Source organism: Telmatherina bonti (genome assembly GCF_933228915.1).
Source record: "Telmatherina bonti genome assembly, chromosome: 10".
In the NCBI taxonomy this organism is placed as follows: Eukaryota; Metazoa; Chordata; class Actinopteri; order Atheriniformes; family Telmatherinidae; genus Telmatherina; species Telmatherina bonti.
In genome coordinates this window covers 14,745,406-14,765,407 of record NC_136628.1, presented here as the reverse complement: position 1 = coordinate 14,765,407, position 20,002 = coordinate 14,745,406, and positions in this window count along the sequence as shown.

Here is a 20,002-nt window from a genome sequence, read left to right as displayed (position 1 = left end):
GCTATCCATTTGCGGTATAGCAAATATTATTCAAGCATGTTTATAATTAGCAGCTTTTGCATTTACAGTAGTCAGGTAATGAGCGTCTTCACCTTTTGATAATTGAATCAGTATATGGACCACATTACTGTGAGCAGCATTCACTTATGAAAATACCAAATTAACAGCTGACTTTACTTTTTAAGATACCAGATGCATGGAGATACATCTGACATTTCAGTCTAAAAGAGCTGATTCACCACTGCTTGGTCCTGCTGCAGGTGTAACATTACCTCCCTGCTTTGTTCGATCCATGTGTATCCATGTCCTATTGCATTCATATAATAGTAATAAATAGTAAAATTAAAAAAAAATAAATAAAAAAAGTAACATAAAAAACAAATATTGTAATCTAAATGCGTCCAAAATATGAATTTAATTTTAAACTTTGCTCTAAAATACTACAGTAACGTATTGCTGAGGTTGCACTAACATGATATGTTGCTTCATAAATAAAAGTATTGGCGCTGTATTTTATTTTCAAACTGCTTCACAGACCTGCAACAGGAACATTCCCCTCATTCTATTAAAGGATTCCTTTAAGGCAGCGGCTGCTGGACTTATTTGGAACAAACTTTGTGTTGACGCTGTTTGTCTTTCTTCTTTCAGTATTTCGGTTTTTGAAGCTATCCGTGGGATTGTCGGGACCACATGATTAACTACTTTTTCTTCTTTGGAGTTTCTCTACCTAGAGTGAAGTTTGTGAGCGGCACATATGATTACATAGTGAGGAGCTGAAAGTTTGGTCTGGTTTGTCCTATGTTTCACCTCCTGTAGTGCAGACTCCAGAAGGATGAATTTATTGCTAACTTTATATTCTTCCTCAGTCTCCTGCAGCTCTGTTTGGAGCGATCACTGGCTCAGTATCAACCAGGCTGTAAACTTTAATGTCCATTGCTGCCTTCAATTTTTCTTTCTCTACCACAGATTTTTTTCTGAATATTAAAAAAAAATGTTTCCATGAATTTGTAGCCCAGAGGAACCAAGCTTCCTCAATTAGGTTTTTTTTTTTTTTTTTAAATGAATTTATTTTTATATATTTAATTATTATTTGTCATGCGCTCCAGAACTTTTTTTTTTGTCTTTGTTGGGTTATATATATGCCTGTCAAGTATGTTTTGACATTCTTTTTCTCTATTGTTTAAAGTCATGCGTGTGTTTATGTGATTGTATGAGGGAAGTAGATCCCTCCTTCTTACTCGGACACGAGAAGGCACATGCTGGCCATGGAGAAGAAAGTTGTCCAGATGGAAATAGAAAGTCCTTTAACCAAGCTTTTGGTTCAAGGAGGAGAAAAGCAATGAGTAAGACGGACCGGGGCTGTTATGTCTTGAGTTTCTTTCATCTGATCATCTGGGTGTAAGTGAAAGTTACTTAAGCTAGCTTAAGCGTGGTAGCCACGTTTCATTTCCCCTAATGTGCGTGTTGCAATTACTCGCACAAAGTTGCCAAACTGGGATGTTTTCGGTGATTAAATTGTATTTTGATAAGGGTTAGAAGTATCTTTTATGTTTAACTTAGTATGTGTAATGTTAAAAGTTGAGCAAAAGCTCTTGATTTGTGTTTTTTCCAGATCACTCAATTGATTCCTTGTAAGGCGCTGCATGGTGCTGTGTGCACACTGCAAAAAAAGAAAAGGTTGGATATGGTTACTGCTAAAAGTGTACTGTGAAAAAAAGTTTAAGAATAATTTCAGATGTTGCCTGTAAAATGTCAAACATTGGATTTTATAATCATAAGTGATTCAGTGAATGTAAAACAAGACTGGGAAATACTTTGGTAAACACCTTCTATGCAGATTCTAATGCTGCATCAGTTTTATATTGTGTTAAATTTGAAATGAAAATGATTATATGGCCATATTTGTATGTAAACATATTTAAATGTATTTATATGTGCTGAATATTAAAGCTGCATGCAATAAGTAAATTTATTGTCATGCAGGCTGGATTTTTTTTTTACCCCCCCACTCCTGGCCTGGGTGGACTTCATGATTCTGGATTCTCTCCTCGTTGAGATGGCGAGCCATCCTAGTTTCTAGAATTCATTTACAAAGATTAGAAAGACCCCATCCTTCTCTGGAGACCCACGGTGTGGTAGGACCTCCCTGGATCCTACAAACACTGCTTGTAGCAGAACTAAGGGTGCACCTGAGGTTTTCCTCCTTTCTTGCCTGAAGGCAAGCTACTAGAGACATTGGTTTTCTTTTATTTGGACTTAAGATTATTGAACAATTGATTTGACTCTGGGACATTTACAGACAGGGAATACAGGTTGTCTGTGAAAGTACTTTTGAAGTACTAAGAGTTTTCCCGGCTATTGTTGTCATTAATGTGGTTACTATATTGTCTTGTAATTGTCATTGTACTTGTTAATACAGAGCACTCTCTTCACACCGCTTGTCTCCAGCCAGTTAGTGTTATACTACCTCACAAACCTAGATCTGGTCCAACGGAAGTCATATTGAGGTTCCAGTTACAAAATCATTACTTTTCTGATTTTTATCTGCTTGACAAAGAGCATATTATAGTAAAATGAGAAATTATTTTATAAATACACAGACTTATCTTGTCAGGTTGTGCAAAAAGCAGCACAACAGAACAGGCACAATGGCTTCCTATTTCTAGGCCCGCTTTAATGATGATGTTGGTTACTTTTGCACATAGGAGCTGCACAGTTGCTGCACAATCACGTTTCACAGTTGCAGTGATGCTTCATTATCAGTTAGATGGCCATCCCTCCGTACCTGACAGCGTAGAGCTGGCAGTGTGATCTCTGTAGGATGTGATTAAAATGAACATCTCAAAGACACACAAAGACACACACCATGAGGGCTGATTGTCCATGTCTGGCTGTTTTGTCAAACATCACAGAGGGATTCCCTTCAGTAAAGTTTAGCTGCTTCTGCAAAAGTCTGAAGTGCAGAATTTTCTTTCTTAACTGTGAGGATCAGTGTTAGTGTTTAACATTGGCAACATGTACATTTAGGATGCTCAAAGTAACACGAGAAATACGAGGCTTCTTGGTCATTTCTGATGCTTATTCATTCAATGGTTTATTGTTGACATGTTGAGCATTATAATGATCAAAAACAGAATAACAACTCTGATTAAAAGACCAGAAGATTATCTAAACATATAATCTCATATAGTTTCATTTAATGTTGAAAAGGAAATGAGAACATTTATTGTCTGTTAACTTTTGTCCCACATGCTTTCCACATGAACACAAGTTATTGTAGTGTAGACATGTTCCAAATGCAAACTTATTTGTCCATTTCTAAAATAACATTTTTTTCAGTTTTAAATTTCATGAACAGATTTATCATATTTTACATTTTCCCCATTTAGCCTTCAAACACACCACCGAACTTTTGCCATTTTCCCCGTCATGCACCCCATATCAACAGCTAATTCTGCATCCATCTTCAATCCTGCCTGACTTGTTAGCTCTCTCCAGCCAGCAAATGGTAAATGGATTTGTACTTCTACAGCGCTTTTCCAGTCATGAAAGCACTTTACACTACTTGTTACATTCACACACACACACACATATACTACACAATCATACCCCGACAGGCACATCGGGGGCAACTTGGGTTTCAGTGTCTTGCCTAAGGACACTTTGGCACATAGTCAGGAAAAGCCAGGAATTAATCTCCCAACTTTCCAGTTGAAAGATGACTGCTCTTCCTCCTGAGCTGACTCTTGTTTTGTCCCTTTCTCTCTTTTGATCTTGTTGCATTTCTTTGCTGAATCAGAAAAGTTGCATGTTGAAAACAGCCAGTTCCTTATTTTACCACGAAGCGCAATGTCACGCCGCATCCCATACAGTTCGGTTCTCAGCCTCGGGACGCTGCTGAGAAGTAGCGCCTCTAGAAATGCAGACGTGTCTGTGTCGCCGAACAAGTCCAAGATGCACAGTTTTAAGGTACAAAAGTTAAGGATTGCATCTTTAATTCATTTCTTTTTGAGAACTACTGATTTTGATGTAGGCTGTAAAGGATTTTGCTATAAAAATGATAAATACAAATTGTTTATTACAATTTTTGTAAATAGGTTTTTTCTTTTCTCATTTCTTTTTTGTTTAACAGTTTACAAAAAAAGAATGAATAAACTGATCAAATAAACAAAATAAAACCAAATTTTAGAAAGACATTCTAATTATGATTACAGCTGAGGGTCTTTAGGTTTCAGCAGGATAAATGTAGAGCATCACACTTCCTGTGCTCACTACTGTATTTAGATGCAATTAAAATCCCAAATGATGCTGCTCTTATTAACATAGCTGGGAAAAAATAACTCCCTGCAACACAAGTCTGAAACTGTGACTGAAAACTGTCAAGACTACATGTTAACCTGTTATTTCTTGTGCAACATTTCCGTGCTGTTTCCCTGCTCTGATACAGCTCGGGTTTTATAACAGAGTTACATGACATAAATAAGCTAAAGCCAATTATCTGTGCTCAGTGTTTGAACCTTAAATGTAAAGTTAACACTGGTGGAAATTTGAAAGCCACAGCGTCATTACCAAGCGGCAACCTCCAGTGGTTAAAAGTGAAGCCTATGAGGAAGTGCATAAAACTGCAGTTCCCCCTTCATCCACTAGGGGCTGGCTGCAAAACAGAGCAAATCCCCATAGACTTCAATGTTAAAAAGACCAACTTCACAGCAGAAATCAACATGTTTACAGCCTGGTTCAAAAATCCATTTTCGGTTTAAAGGTCAGGTTTACCTTCATGACAACTGTGGGAGGAGTGAATTTTTTTCTAACTCGCTCATTTTAAAGTAATTTAATCTCGAAGTTCGGCAAATTTAGGGGTGTGTCCTTTTGATTAACAGGTACTAATCTCTGGCTTCAAGTCAGAAGAATGTAGAACAACCGCGGTTTTTAGCCGGTTAACAACGTGACTTAGCTTTAGCCCGCTTACATTCGTTAGCTGGGTAGCTCCCGTTATCACGTGGTTAGCTTGGTTAGCTTTTAGCTACAGAAAGCTCGGAGTTCGTTCGATGTCAATCATCCACCGTGACGCTCACGGCTGCCCTCTCAGCCCCACCTCTTTGGCCATATTTGTATTTTCCAGGCGAGACGACGCGCATGACGCTGCCAACATGGCGACGGTAGGAACCGCCCACCGAGCTTCAATTCAGCTCTTCAGAAACCTATGGGTGACGTCACGGAGACTACGTCCATCTCTTTATATACAGTCTATGGTCATTAGTCTGAGATTTTACACACAAATCCCGTCTTACAGTATTTTTCACATTTACAGTTCTTACAGAGACGCTCTGACAGAATCGGTTGATGATTGTTGCTGTCTGTCACCTGTGGTCATGTATCCAGTTTTGTGTTTGTGGAGTGGTGAGTAATTGCATTCATGGGTAAAGTGTGTTGTGTGTGTGTTAGTGAGAAAGGATGTTAATCTGTTACTCTGTTCACAGTTGACTGCCTGTTGGTGTCTGTGTGCCATCATTGCTGATGAGTTATTGACTTCTGCATTCAAACCCATATAAGCTGACAGATCCTTCCCCTGGAAAACATCCAAGATTATAAGCTCTCGTGATTACAAAGCAGACTGAACAACATGGATTGTCTTTGTTCTAATTAAATTACAGAGATCAAACTTGCAGAAAGAGAGCACTACTGACAGCAAACACTCTTTTGTTGTCCAGCCAGTGCCTTCCAACTGGACTGTCCTGTATTATGGTTTAAACAGGGGCTGGCTGGGAAGATTTTCAATGCTTTTTGAAGATTACTTGCAAAAACCCTGCAAGCAGCTCTGTGATGTTAATGCAGATGGCAAAAACTACAACAACAATGTAAACAAACAAGATTGATCTCAATCTGTGTCTTCATGCTAACTAGAGGTTGAGTTTTAACCTCTATTTATAAAAATAAAGTTAAGGAGGGAACAAATAATTGTGATTAGCTTAAACTGAAATAAGTCTAAGCAATCAATCAATACACTCTTCAGCCCACACACTAAATACAATGGAGCACAGATAGCAAAAACAGTGAAAGGAAGGAAATGCCATACATGAACAACATGTGACTAATAGGTGAAAATTAGGGCGGGGAGATTCAATCCAAATATCTAAAGTTTCCATACTGAGGCTAGTTAAGCATCCTTCGATGCCAACATCATGTTATTTTGAACTTTTAGGGCAAAAAGACAAAACATGTAAGTGAGAACTGACCAGTAGGAGGTTTTGCATTTGTTTGACTATTTTGCACTTTTTGGTTTTATTTTCTTAATTTGTCAATTTTGTGTGATAAAAGAGAATAACATCATGTTTCTTTTTTTACATTGTTAATGTTTTTATTTTAGATTTTTGACAAAGAAAAAACTTTAATTTTAAATTACTCAGATCTAGATTTATCAGTTTGTTAATAAAATGTTTTATTTGACTCACATCTTTGCACTGTGTTGTATTGGGATCATAATCATGATCAAAATTCAAGGGCGAAATCACAAAACAATTTTGAAATTTCGAGCAAAGATATTGGTATTGTATCTGTACCAGCGGTACTTGCCCTGGATTTAGTTGATATCAAGTCAATAACAAAACTCGCCAGATCTTAAAGCTGCAACCAAACAGACAGAAAAACATGCAGTGCAAAGGTTCAGTCCATGAAGATGAATGCAAAACAAAAACAATAATCCAACACGATAGGCGAAGTTGATCATTCATTCTGATCCTTTGCCCTTGACATCATACATTTCAGTAGAAATGGTCCAAGCCAATCCTCCAGCTCCTTGTCTGCAGCACTGAGTAAAGAGGTTAAACAATATAAGAAACAGCAGTCATTACTCAGGTTTAATAATCCTTGCTGTCACTGTGCTTTCTAGACTTTGCCACAGCCATCTCCTTAGGCTCTTGATTCTCTGCCTGGTCACTTCAGCCAGTGACACACTCAATCTGTCCTCAGCAGAGCACAGGCCCAGCTACACAGCACTCTCAGCTATCTATTTATCTTGTCAGCAGACATTCTTCACCTTTTTCATACTGGCCTGGTCGTGTCCTTACCCCCACTCTATCACAGCTCCTTTTTGGTCTGGATATTCCCCCTCTCGTTCAACCATTTTGTTGTGATCATGATTGTTGTCATGCTTCATTCCTGTGGTGCTCCCCTGATAGGCCTTTGGCATTCACAGTGGGCTCTGCCTGGTTGCCATTTTTACACAATTTCCACTCCTCTTTGTGTCAAAGAGGTGGTGATGAAAAATGTCAGGAAGAAAACCATAAACTACATCACAAAAAACCAAAAGAAAATGGAAAAATGCACCGCAAGTTGGACAGACGCTGGATTATAAGTACTAAAGTTTAATTTCCCCAAACTTGAACACACCAGGTCCTTTCACGATTATTAGTGACTGCTAAATGAATAATGGCAGCATAATGAAGTCAGACAGGCATATATGATGGATTGTTCTTCAATTTAGCAATAAAAGACACTCACCCCCACACACAAACAGAACATTGCATCAACTTGTACACATAACTTGATAAATCCAATTTTAAAGTGAAGACATGGTACAGCTCCCGTGACTGACACTAAAGAACATTTTAATGCACGGACACAATTTCCTCTTCAACACAACTGTTGAGTAAATAGAGTTGAGTCTAATTAACTGTCAGTGGAAATGAATAGACAACCTAACAGTTTAACAGATTACCATCAGCTGCCAGTGATGGCTCACACACTCTGGACAAACCAAGCCCTGCAGGATGAGAAAATGAGATCGTCAATATTAATACTGTTGTATTCCAATTTGGTTCTGTCACCAGCGTGCATGAACCTGCCCATCTGCTATTAATAATGACGCACTCAGCAGCATCATGACCTGGGAAAGATATGCTTTCTACTCCCTTTATTAGTCTCCTGCTGTCAAAAAACTTTGTTAGTTGCCGAATATTGTTTCATTCTTTATTATATAAAGAGGATGTGCAAACCAGTTTAGAACAAGGTGGTATGATTGTCTAATTTTTAAGGCTTTAAATAGATGGCAGAGCTAATCTCTGGCAGGTAAGACCTTAATTCACTGACAAATTAAGTGACATCTAACAGATGCCTATTGTAATGTTGCAAAGAAGCAGTAGTCTGTGAATAATAAAGCAATTATCCTTTGGGTCACGTCAAATCTATTTGTGGCCACCTGCAGTACTTTTTTTTTCAATGTTTCTAAAAGGGATTAGTTTCCTTTATCAAACAAACATGAATCCACTGAGCAATCTGCCTCCGTTGTGATCTCACCAATGTGTGGTTTTCACACCTTTTTATTGAAGAGCCAAAAATGAAGTTTAATTAGTTTGCAGGGGAGCCGTAAATGTGCCTTTTTAATCTCACAGGATACTTTAATAGAAGTTTCCTTCGTTCTTCCTTCAACTTGCTGGCATGTTTTAACTCTCAGGCTTGTAACTGCAGTCCGGACCGCTTTGAAGATTACAGCTGATGAGTTGCATGAACAGGAATATGTGGATGCTATGATCCCGACGGGGAGATGGACCAGGGCGGTTCCTGGATGCCAAAAACCGGTCAAACGCTGCTGGGAGCACCTTGGTCGAGGAACTCCTGACAAATTTGCAAGTACTAAAAGCACCACTTTATCCTCATTTTTTAAGATGTGGTTGTTGAAGCTGCTGCGGAGAGCTCCTGTATAGAGACATCATCATCAATTATCGAAAGGATTTTTTCTTTCTTTTCGACAAGAACTTTGACAACTCTTCACATCCTGAAAAGATGAAAAGAACAGCAGCCAACTCTCAACGTGTTTGATGCTTGATTTCCTCATTTCACTCTTGTAGAGGCTGAAATTTAACCGGAAACTGAGTGTATCCCTTTGAGCATTTTGGTGCTGAGTGTAGAAAAATGATTTTTTTCTATTCATAAGATATGCTGTACAGCGATTTTCTGCGATTTACGTTCAATTATCCTTCTCATCTCCCTTCATTTAGCTCCAATCCAACGAGTGTGTCATATGATTAATTGGGCAGCAATAGTGTTTTTATGTTGTGAAGGCCATCACTGATGACTCCAATTTGTGAGGACTACAAAGCATGAGCAGGTCACTGTTTTCAATTTTTCTGCAGACCTCACCTGAAATACGCTGCACAAGCAGCATCTTTTGGGACATCTAAGCGCTACGACTCAGTGTGCCCAAAATACAATTCTTTTCACGAAATCCATTAGAGCAGTGGTCCCCAACCTTTTCTGTACCGCGGACCGGTTTAATGTCTGACAATATTTTCATGGCCCAATCTAAAGGTGAAGCTTATAAAAACTAAATAAAATGACAAGATCGGCATTAAAAACTGTTGTATTTTCTCTGTAGTAATAATAATGAATGTAAATCCACTGTGGTATCATGTGCAACTTTATTAGTGGTGTCCTCGTAACGTCACACCACCAACAAAACATCACATGAGCAACATCGTTTCTACCTGACACAATGCAACACACTGGTCGCTATGATAATGTTTCAACATACCTGCAAAATGAGACACAACATAAAAACAAACTTCATGATTTCGCTTGCTGTGACGTGCATAGAGTGAGACGGATGCAACAGAGAAAAACCGGTCACTTTTCAAAATAAAACATCTTTTGCGTAAAAATAAAATCAAATAAAATAATGGAAATCATTTTTTCTTTCTTTGTGGCCCGGTACCAAATGACCCATGGCCCAGTACCGGGCCGTGGCCCAGGGGTTGGAGGTCACTGCATTAGAGGACACCACTTTCCCTGCTTCGCACTCCTCAGATGTCCATTCTTTTGCTGTTATTTCTTGTTCTTTCATCTGAACCAGTGAGAATAGATTTGAAAATGCTCTTTACTGTTTGTGTAACCTTCAGGATGACTACTGTATGCCACGGAAGTGACAGATCTCCCCTACAATAATCTCCTGAGATGATTCCTGCCACATTTACCTTGTTTTTCACTTGCTGTTTTACACCCCTAACTCCCTCTAGCAGTACCTCTTTTTTTTTTTTTTTTTTTATTACACTCTTTAACAGTCGTCTTTATTTATTTGTTTTAGATAACCAATAAGTATAAATGCATGGGGAACAATGCAACTCACAGATGATCCATTTTTATATAAAAAATATTCAGTGTAAGTGTAAGATACCATTTGATATTGGCTTTTAAAAATGCTGGGACACTCTGAGAAAGATGGGTCCAATGACCCCACATGTGCTCACCTCATTGAATTTGACCAAACTATACTACATTTACACAACTTTTACTTCACGACTTACCTGACATTCCGCGAAGAAGAGAGGAAAATAAAGAGAAAGATCTAGAGAGATGACCAGAGTTGAGACAAGGTTGACTTTTAAACAGATCATGACAGTTGTTAGTCATACAAAGTGTCAGACTTGTGACGAGTGAAAAGTACCTCATGTCTCCTTCCACCTCTCAGCGCTTATGTTGACATTTTCAATTAGATCGCACTAATTGGCTGAACGTAATCATTTCTCACCATTAGAGAAAAGCCATTTTCCACATTTGATTGCATGAATTTATACTGCCAGATCGGTCCATGTTTTCATATCCCATCCCCTTCTGTTCTCGCTTTGAGTCATCCCATGAGACTACCATATAAGGTAGGGGTACAGCTGGGAGAATGCCATGCTGTCAGCACGTTGATGAAAACATTACTTTCATTAGGGCCTATTATATCACCACAGACATCCTTGTTAGAACGTAATTTGCTAATTCCTTTCAGTGCTTATTTCCACCCGGCTGTCCCGGCAGAATTAACATGTCATTTACTGGGATGTGAAGGCAAACAAGCCTAAAGTTGATTAGCAATGAGTAAACAAGGATAGAAAGCAGTATTGAGCAAGAGGTACAGTACTTTCATTATACACATTCATAATGCACATATTTACCGATGATTTTAGTACACTGTAAAAACTGAAATCTAAGTAAGATTAAAAATCTTAAATTGAGTACACATATGCTTTTTTTTTTTTTTTTTCAAAGGTGAGATAATTCTTAGTTTTTATGCCGGAGAATTAATCTTGTTTTAAGAGTATTTTTACTTGTTTTGGGAAGTCTTGACAAGCCAAATTTTCTTGTTCTGTTGGCAGATAATTTGTCTCATTTTAAGCAACATTTAACTAATTTTTGTATATTTTTTCTTGTTTTTTAAGGCTGAGTTTTTGCAGTGTATGTACAGACGTTTTCATGAGCCAAAGAATTGGAGCTGGTAAACTCCAATATACATACATATATATATATATATATATATATATATATATATATATATATATATATATATATATATATATATATATATATATATATATATAAATATATATATATATATATATATATATATATATATATATATATATATATATATATATATATATATATATAAATATATATATATATATATATATAAATAAAAGTTCATGATGAAGTACCTGCTTAAGGCTCAGGTACATATATATATATATATATACACATATAAGTGTATATATATATATATATATATATATATATATATATATATATATATATATATATATATATATATATATATATATATATATATCAAAATACATATAAAAATCCCAAGACCATTGACCACAGATGAATGTCAGCAGTTTATCATAAAAGAAAAGAAGAAAAAGTAAAGGTAACTGGTTTCAAACCAGAATAGAATATAAAAGAAGCCACTTATAATTCTTCTTCATGGATCTTATATAAGCAATGATTTGCAGACGTGCTGCTGTGAATGCAAAGAAGCTGTAAAGGAGAATGTTTTTAGATTTTAAAAACACTGCAAGCAGAAATGTGTGAAGCTTGGATTTAAAATGGAAAATAATTTACTGTATTAAAGTATTTAAGTACTTAGTACTTTGTTGAACTTGCATGACTATTTGAAAGAAGGACAGTGGCTGCAAATTCAGATAATTATGACTAATTATACTAATAATGCCTTGGAAAACTTCTTTGGATTTGATTAGTCTGTTCCAGGTTTCAAGATGCCTTTTTTTTACTTTTTCAAGTATCTGTGTTTGTGTGTGTGTGGGAGGGTGTGTATGTTTTAAATCCTGTGTGACTGCTCTGTCCCGCCAGTGACATATACTGTAGTCTGCTCGCTTTCTGGATGGCTGCCCTCTGAAGAGGGATAAGCCTGCAGCCTCAGTGGTTCCCAATCGGTTTGGGCCAATGCCAAGTGAAAAGCACATTTCACTGTCTGCAGAAGCCTTTAGAGGACTGTTTCTGCTATTTTTGAGTTTTATGCTGACCTGAAAATGAGTACTAAAAAAGTTAGCATCAACTGCAGTCTGTCTGAAATAATGTCTGTTTTTCCTCTTTGGAAAAACAGAAACAGAAATTAAACCTGAAACTATTCAAGAGCTTTGCCTTGTCGATTTGGTTAAGGCTTAGAGTTGTAAAGACCCTTGTCAACCGGCAAAGCAAGGTTATTGGTATGACACAAAGACCATTCAAAGCACTTAACATAAAGTATGAAATAAAGTATTAGAAAGTATTTAAAGGCAGCAACAAAATCAAAGATCACAATAAAATCATGAATTAAATTAAAATGATTAAAGTGAAGTAAGTTAAAAGTTGGGAATAGAAATGTTTATGACCTGGATTTAAAAGTTTAATCCCCACTGGCCGTCTGTTCTACTTGTTTGCAGCAGAACAGTCAAATGCTGCTTCTCCATGTTTAGTCTGGACTCTGGTTTGGACTAGCTGACCTGAGTCTTTGGATCTAGAAGTTCTGCTTGGTTTAGATTCTCTGAACATATCACAGATGTATTCTGGACCTGAGGCGTTTTTGGGATTTGTAAACCATCAAATCTATTCTGTGACTGACTGGACCGCAATGTCAAGATTTTAAAACTGGTGTGATGTTTTCAGATCTTTTAGTCCTGGTAAAAGCTCCAGCAGCGGCATCTGGATGAGCTGCATTTGTTTGTTTATTGCTCTTTTTAGGAAGTCCTGTTGAAAGACCATGACAGTAATTCAGTGTATTGGAGATGAATGCATGAGTTTCTCCTGGTTCTTCTGAGATATTCAACTTTAATTCTGTTGATGTGTCTGAGTTGGTAAAAACCTCTCTTAGTGACAGTTTTTATGTGGCTACTGGAAGTCAGATCTGAGTCTATCAACACTCCATGGTTAACAATTTGGGCCAGAGTTTTAAGAGCTGAAGTTTCCAGGTTTTTACAATGCTTACCGTCTTTGCCAAACACTGACACAGTAAGTCAGCTGGACTGCAGTTGTCTGATGACTGTGATCATATCTGCTAAAGCTTTGTTGAACAGAAGAGGTCCAAGGACTGACTGCAGGGGACTCTGCAAGTCATGGCCACTCATTCAAATTCATAGTTGCTTATTGTAATGAAATCACTCCAGCCACCGGCTAGGACCTCAAACAATTAAGAAATACTTCCAAAAGTCCAATCCAGTTTTCCAGCCTGTGCAACATGATTCTGTGTTGTACAGTAAGAAACGCAGTGCTAAAATTCTGCAAAACTAGAACTGATACTTGACCAGAATCAGTATTCAACACTTCAACCAGAGCTGTTTGGGTGCTGCGATGAGGTGGAAAGCCTGATTGAAATTTATCAAGATTTCTCCTCTCATTTAAAAAGTCATTAAGCTGGTTGAACACAACTTTCCCAATACTTCTGGATATAAAAGAGAGGACAGAGACATGTCTGTAGTTGTTCATTATAGAGGCATCTAGAGACCTTTAAGTCATAATTTGTTCAATATAGAACAATTGCATAAAATTTGTGCCAATCTTTTTAATTAAAGATTTCAATTGCATTAAAGTTTTAAAGGTTGAAAAGGAAGAAAACTTTTAAAGCAAGTTTTGTCCACACTAAAAAATGTTCCTACTATAAAGTTTAAGATTTCCCATTAACATCATTTCAAATGTCAAATATTGTATATAAAGCTCTGCAAAAAACCAAAAGTGATTTACACAATAAAAACATTTTATTCATATTCAAAAAGCCTTCACAGATCAGAATATATAGCAGCAATTAAAAAAGACTCCCCTCCTTATAGTCTCTTACACACACAAGCAAAGACAAAGTATACACTATATCAGGGACAAACATGGACCCTTATCCCTTGTTACTGTCTCTTGCCTGAATATAAGTGAAAAAAAATATCAATAGGAATAAACATTTGGTTTAACGCTGATGTGAGGAAACAAAATCTTCAGGAATGGTTCAAACCGAATGCTAACCCACTCATAAATATAGAGGGCACCATCACAGGGACCACTCAGATCAGGGCAGGCCAGAATCTACACCACAGCCATATCCTCCTGACTGCCAGGAAAAAAAATGTCTAACTACAATGTTTAGGCAATGTCCACTATGGAGGACATTGCCTAAACTTTGAAATATTGAAGTAAAATATAGTTATATTTATCTAAGAGACAATTTAATGTGTTTATAAGATATTCAATGAAATATAACTACAAAATTTCAAGTAAAAATCAACATAAAGAAAAGTATTATGCACTTTGGCTCTTCCCATAAAACATGCTTGTTGCAATGGAGGCCATTTTTCTTGAGAGAAATAAAGATCACAAAGCCCCACCCCCACAAATGAGGTAGCATTTAAAAGCACTAAATGTCCTCTTTAAAGACCAAAAGGTGCTAGTACAGTAGCATTCAGGGAGATGAAAATATTTAGGTTTACAAAGGTCCTCCACAGAGGACAAATTGAACTACTGGTAGTCAGGAGGTTAAGGCTGCAGTGCAGGACCCTCATCCATCAGACAAGAGCAGTCACCATAGCAACAACCCTGAAGGTCAAAAGGACAAAACTCCCAGTGTGGAGGATCCCCAGAAAGAAAACAATGTAAAGCAAAAACAAGATCAAATAAACTTAAAACCAATCAGACCAGACAGGGGGAAAAGAATGCAGATAAAGGAGCAAAGTAAAAAAAAACAAACAAACATCATTTATGAGTAGGTCAGATAGAAAAGAAGGCCCTAGACCATTAAGACATTTCTAAACAACTGAAAGAACCTTAAAATCAATCCTGAACTGCACGAGGAGCCAATGCAGCGACTTTGAAACTGGTGTAATGTGTTCCCGCCCTCTGGTGCTCATCAGAACTTGTGCTGCTGAGTTCCAAAGTGGGTGTAAACTAGAATTACTCTTTTTGGGAAGACCGGAAAGCAGGGCATTACAGTATCTAAAGGCATGCATCAGCACATTGGTGCTGGCAAAAGAGAGAAAAGGTGGATTCTGGTGATGTTTTTTAGGTGACAAAAAGACGCTTACGTGCTTGATAAAACAGTCTGCTGTTTTGTAAATGTGCAATGAAAAAGAAAAAAATGAACAAAGTAATTTGTGTATCAATCAAACCAGATATATATAAAAAAATATTTCAAGGGCAAACACAGAGATGGAAGCTTGAAATGATATTCTTTGAAGAAAGAAATACATCCATGTGTTCCATAAAAGCTGAAATTGAGCAATTTAATCTATATTACATGAAATCAATCAGATCTTTTGATATTCTCAATTGCAAAGAATCTTTTTGAAAAAGTACATGTCAGCTGGTCTGTGCTTTTAATATTCAATGTCAGCTCCAACACTTCAGATTAAATGTCCTTTCCTCAGAAAAATTGTGAACAATTACCATTAAACCTTGTCAACGTCGTGGTGTGTTGTGGAAATTTTATGTTCTAACTTACATTTTCATATATTTCATAAACCTTAGCATATATTCATATCTGATTATGGTTTTGTGGGCTTTCTTAAAAGGTCATGATGAACTTTAGAACTCAAGCTTAGTTCAATTCAGTTCAACTTTATTTGTATAGCGCCACTTCACAACAATGTTGTCACAGGGCACTTTACATACACGAATCAACACACACATCATTTTGAGCCAATTCATACATATCCAATAATAGAAACCAACTGATTGCATTGAGTCATGACTTTGATCCAATCCCCCATCCTGAGCATGCACGCGGCGACAGTGGGAAGGAAAAAACTTCCCTTTAACAGGAAGAAAACCTCTGGCAGAACCCGGCTCAGGGAGGGCAGCCATCTGCCTCAACTGGTTGGGGTGGAGAGGACAGGAAAGACAGAACAACATGTACAACTGCACTTATTCAGGAAGACCTGCGGAAAAAAGGAAAAATAAGTTCGAGACGGCAATATTGGCATATATTTATACATTAATATATTAGAGAAATAAAGCGAGGTACATCTCAGTGCATCAGGTAACATCCCCATTGCTACATAAGTAATGGTTGGCTAGACTACCCATAACTATAAGAGTTACACAGTTTCTGCTTACTCCACTTTACAGACATAGCAATGTGTAGCGTGCCTGAGACATATGCATTCAGACTATCGACTGTATATAAAGAGAGATGGACAGAGCCTCCATGACGTCACCCGTAGGTTTCTGAAGAGCTGAATTGAAGCTCGGTGGGCGGTTCCTACCATCGCCATCTTGGCAGGGGCATGCGTGTCGTCTCGCCCGGAAAATACATATATGGGCAAAGAGGTAGAGCTGAAAGGCTGTTAGCGTCATTGTGGATGATTGACATCAAGCGAACTCTGAGTGCCTGTAACTAAGAGCTTACTGAGCTAACCCGAAGATAACAGGAGCTAACCAGCTAACGGAGGTAAGCGGGCTAAAGCTAAGTCACATTATTAACCGTCTAAAAACCACGGTTGTTTTATGTTCTTCTGACTTGAAGCCTGAGATTGGTACCTGTCAATCAAAAGTATACGCCCATAAATATGCCGAACATTGAGATTAAATTACTTTTAAATGGGCGAGTTAGAAAAAAATTCACTCCCCCCACAGTTGTCATGAAGGTAAACCTGACCTATAAACATGAAAAGGATCTTTGAACCAGTCTGTAAACATGTTTATTTCTGCTGTGAAGTTGGCCTTTTTAACATGGGAGTCTATGGGGATTTGCTCTGCTTTGCAGCCCCTAGTGGATGAAGTGGGAACTGCAGTTTTATGCACTTCCGCATAGGCTTCACTTTTTACCGCCAGAGGTTGCCGCTTGATTCAGACATCTGAGATCTGATTAATTCTAACACTCTCTTCCTTTGAAGAGTTTTACAGCTAAGGAGTCAAATATTACGGTGCCATTAGGGAGATTATAATTTAGGGGTCAGTCTGACCTAACTTTTTAAGCAACAACAAACATTTCTTGTTTAGAATTATTTTAGGTTTATGACATGCATTGATATACTGTAGGTGAGGGCTTAAAAAGTAGGTTTGTGTAGAACTCTTTAGAGTATTCCAGACTTCCGCCCCCTCTGACCTCTGGGTTGTCTCTCCAAATTGTAATTCGTATTATTCTGTTCTGTTCTTATTTTCTGTCAAATAAACTTTGTAATCTTTTTCACTTCAGAACCAGAGTCCTTGTCATTAACAGACTTTTTTTCCACAGCAGCAGAAAACTGGAGTGTGCGGACTTCAACAGGGACGGAATAAAAAACAGCCTTACAAAAACAATAAACAGCTTAAATCAACAAGTTCATTCACAGTTTCCACCGGCTCACGTTTCATAAACCTTTACGATCCCAAAAATCTCCACTATGTTTCAACTACACAGAGCAAATGTGCACCTTTATATTCTAATAAACACATTTTTCCCTTCGTTGAGATGCCCCGCACTCGTACATAGAATGTAAAAATGACTTCAAAAACATAGCTGACTCTGCACATTTAACATATTTTCCTCCAGCAGTTAAACGTGTGCAGCTGGGAAGGATAAAAATGACCATAAACGGCTTTTGACAAAAACATTAGGTCTGTGTCTAAAGAAATAAACGCACCGTTTACATTATAACCTCAGATGTGCTCTCAGCCCTCAAATGAGCAGTTTAATGTTCTGTGTTATTGTGAAACAGAATCAACTAGCTGGACTTGACAAACAAGTGGATGCTGTTAAAGAAAGAAAATGAAAGGAGGAATGTTGGGGGTTTTCCTGTGATTTAACATCTATCAGTCATCTTTGTCTCTTAAGGCAGTTAAAAATATAGCACAGCCTTTCAATGGTCCATAAAGAAGGCTTTTATGGTAAAATAAATAAATAAAATAATGTGTCAGTGGTTGCACGGTTTTGTGGGTGGAAATTTCACTCATACTGCTTGACTCAGCCTGCTAAAACATGAGAAGGTTGGCTCAGACCTTCAGCTGCTCCTGCTGCTGACTGACGGCTAACTGAACTGCAGCTTTCTGTGTTTTCATGTGGAGATCTACACAAAGGCATGCAGCAACACGTCAATTATCCCAGTCTGGCTCTGAAGCATCAGATGCAGAAAACAAATCCATGTTTGGTTTCCAAAGAATTGAGTATTTCTGTGATATGCACCTCGCCATCCTGCTTGTTTGTGAACTTATATAAACGCGGTTGACCTCTGTGCAAAGAGCACTGGTTAGCTGGTCAACAGGAGTGAACAGCGTCCGTGCATTACTGCGGTTCTTAGCAGTGATGTCAAAAAAAGAGTGATTGTAATGCATTATTCATCCCTTTTCAGCTGTGTCTCTCCTCCTGACTTTACCTTTTCAACATTCTCTTTTTTCAGCTCTTACCAGTGGCATTTTTCATGCTGCTTTCTGTTTGGCAGGGCTCACCTTCACCATGGTGGGAACAATGTTGGACGCTAGCTTTTCCTTCTGATCCATGGCTGTGCAACATGTTTTTCACCCATGGAAGCCAGCCTAAGTACCTGTAGAAATCCCAAGCATGGACTGGGAGAGCATGCAAGCTTCACACGCAAAAGTCTTGCTGTGATAAAATAATGATATTAACTTTTTCATGCATTAATAAAACAAAACAATCCCACGTGTTTTTTTTTTTTACCTCTACAGACAAATACAATGACACATTTTTGTCAATTGGTGATATTTTAAATTTATTCTATTTATTTAAATGTATTCTATAACATATTAATGCATTCATATATAATCACAATAATATTCTATTAAAAAACAGCTGTATCATTTTATTTTCCCATTCATCACAAAAGGCAAACTTGCGCATTTATGTACAGAAATATATATTCCTTTATTCAGTGAGTGGTAATGGCCTGAATGACTCACTAATGTCCACTGAAGTGGTTCATTTACAAAAAATACCATCCTAATTCCTGAATATGCCAGACAAAAACCTTGTAAATAGGCGTCCACCATAGTGTCCACTATGTATGAAAGGGTTAATAACTGTAAAAATAAAAAAAATTGTCCTAACAATGTTGTACTTCACACAGCAGCAGATAAAAATCAAACTCAAGTAAAACAACCAGAAACAAAGTGTGTAATACAATAAAAAAAAACAAAAAAAAAACACTGCAATTAATTAATAAACACAATCTTAAAAGTTTTATGCGTATAGCACCCTATCAGAATGTTAGAAAGTGCTTTACAACAAGGAACAGAGCAACCATCATTACGTTAACAGAAACATATCACAGCATGTGTAAAACCTGCATCAGTTTTTGCCTGAGGCTCCCCCAGAAAGGAACGTTTCAAGGCGGTAAGTTCAGCGGATAGAGTTTTGAGAAGGCGAAAGATCTAATGGACAAAGTTCAATCCAACACGTTGACGAGACACTTCATCTGGGAAGAGTAAGCAGGCTACCTTGTGAATATGTTAGTGGTCACACGACGAATGAGATGTATATTCATAAATAATACAATACAAAATGTGGCTTTAAGTCCTAAACTAACAAGAAGAACAAAAAGTCAACATTTTTAATGATTGAAAGACTAGCAGGAAACTAGCTGCAGATTGGTTTGCTCCAAAAATCCCAACATGGCAGTGTTTAGTATCAGTTAACATGAACTCTTGTCTGTTCCTGGCTTGACAAATGTTTTGATCCATCAGGAGGAAGATTTTTCTCTTGGATTAAAAGCAAACAAAGACAGATGTAGTACAGTGGTTGTGCCATTTTGAACTGAAAGTCCATGATTTTCCT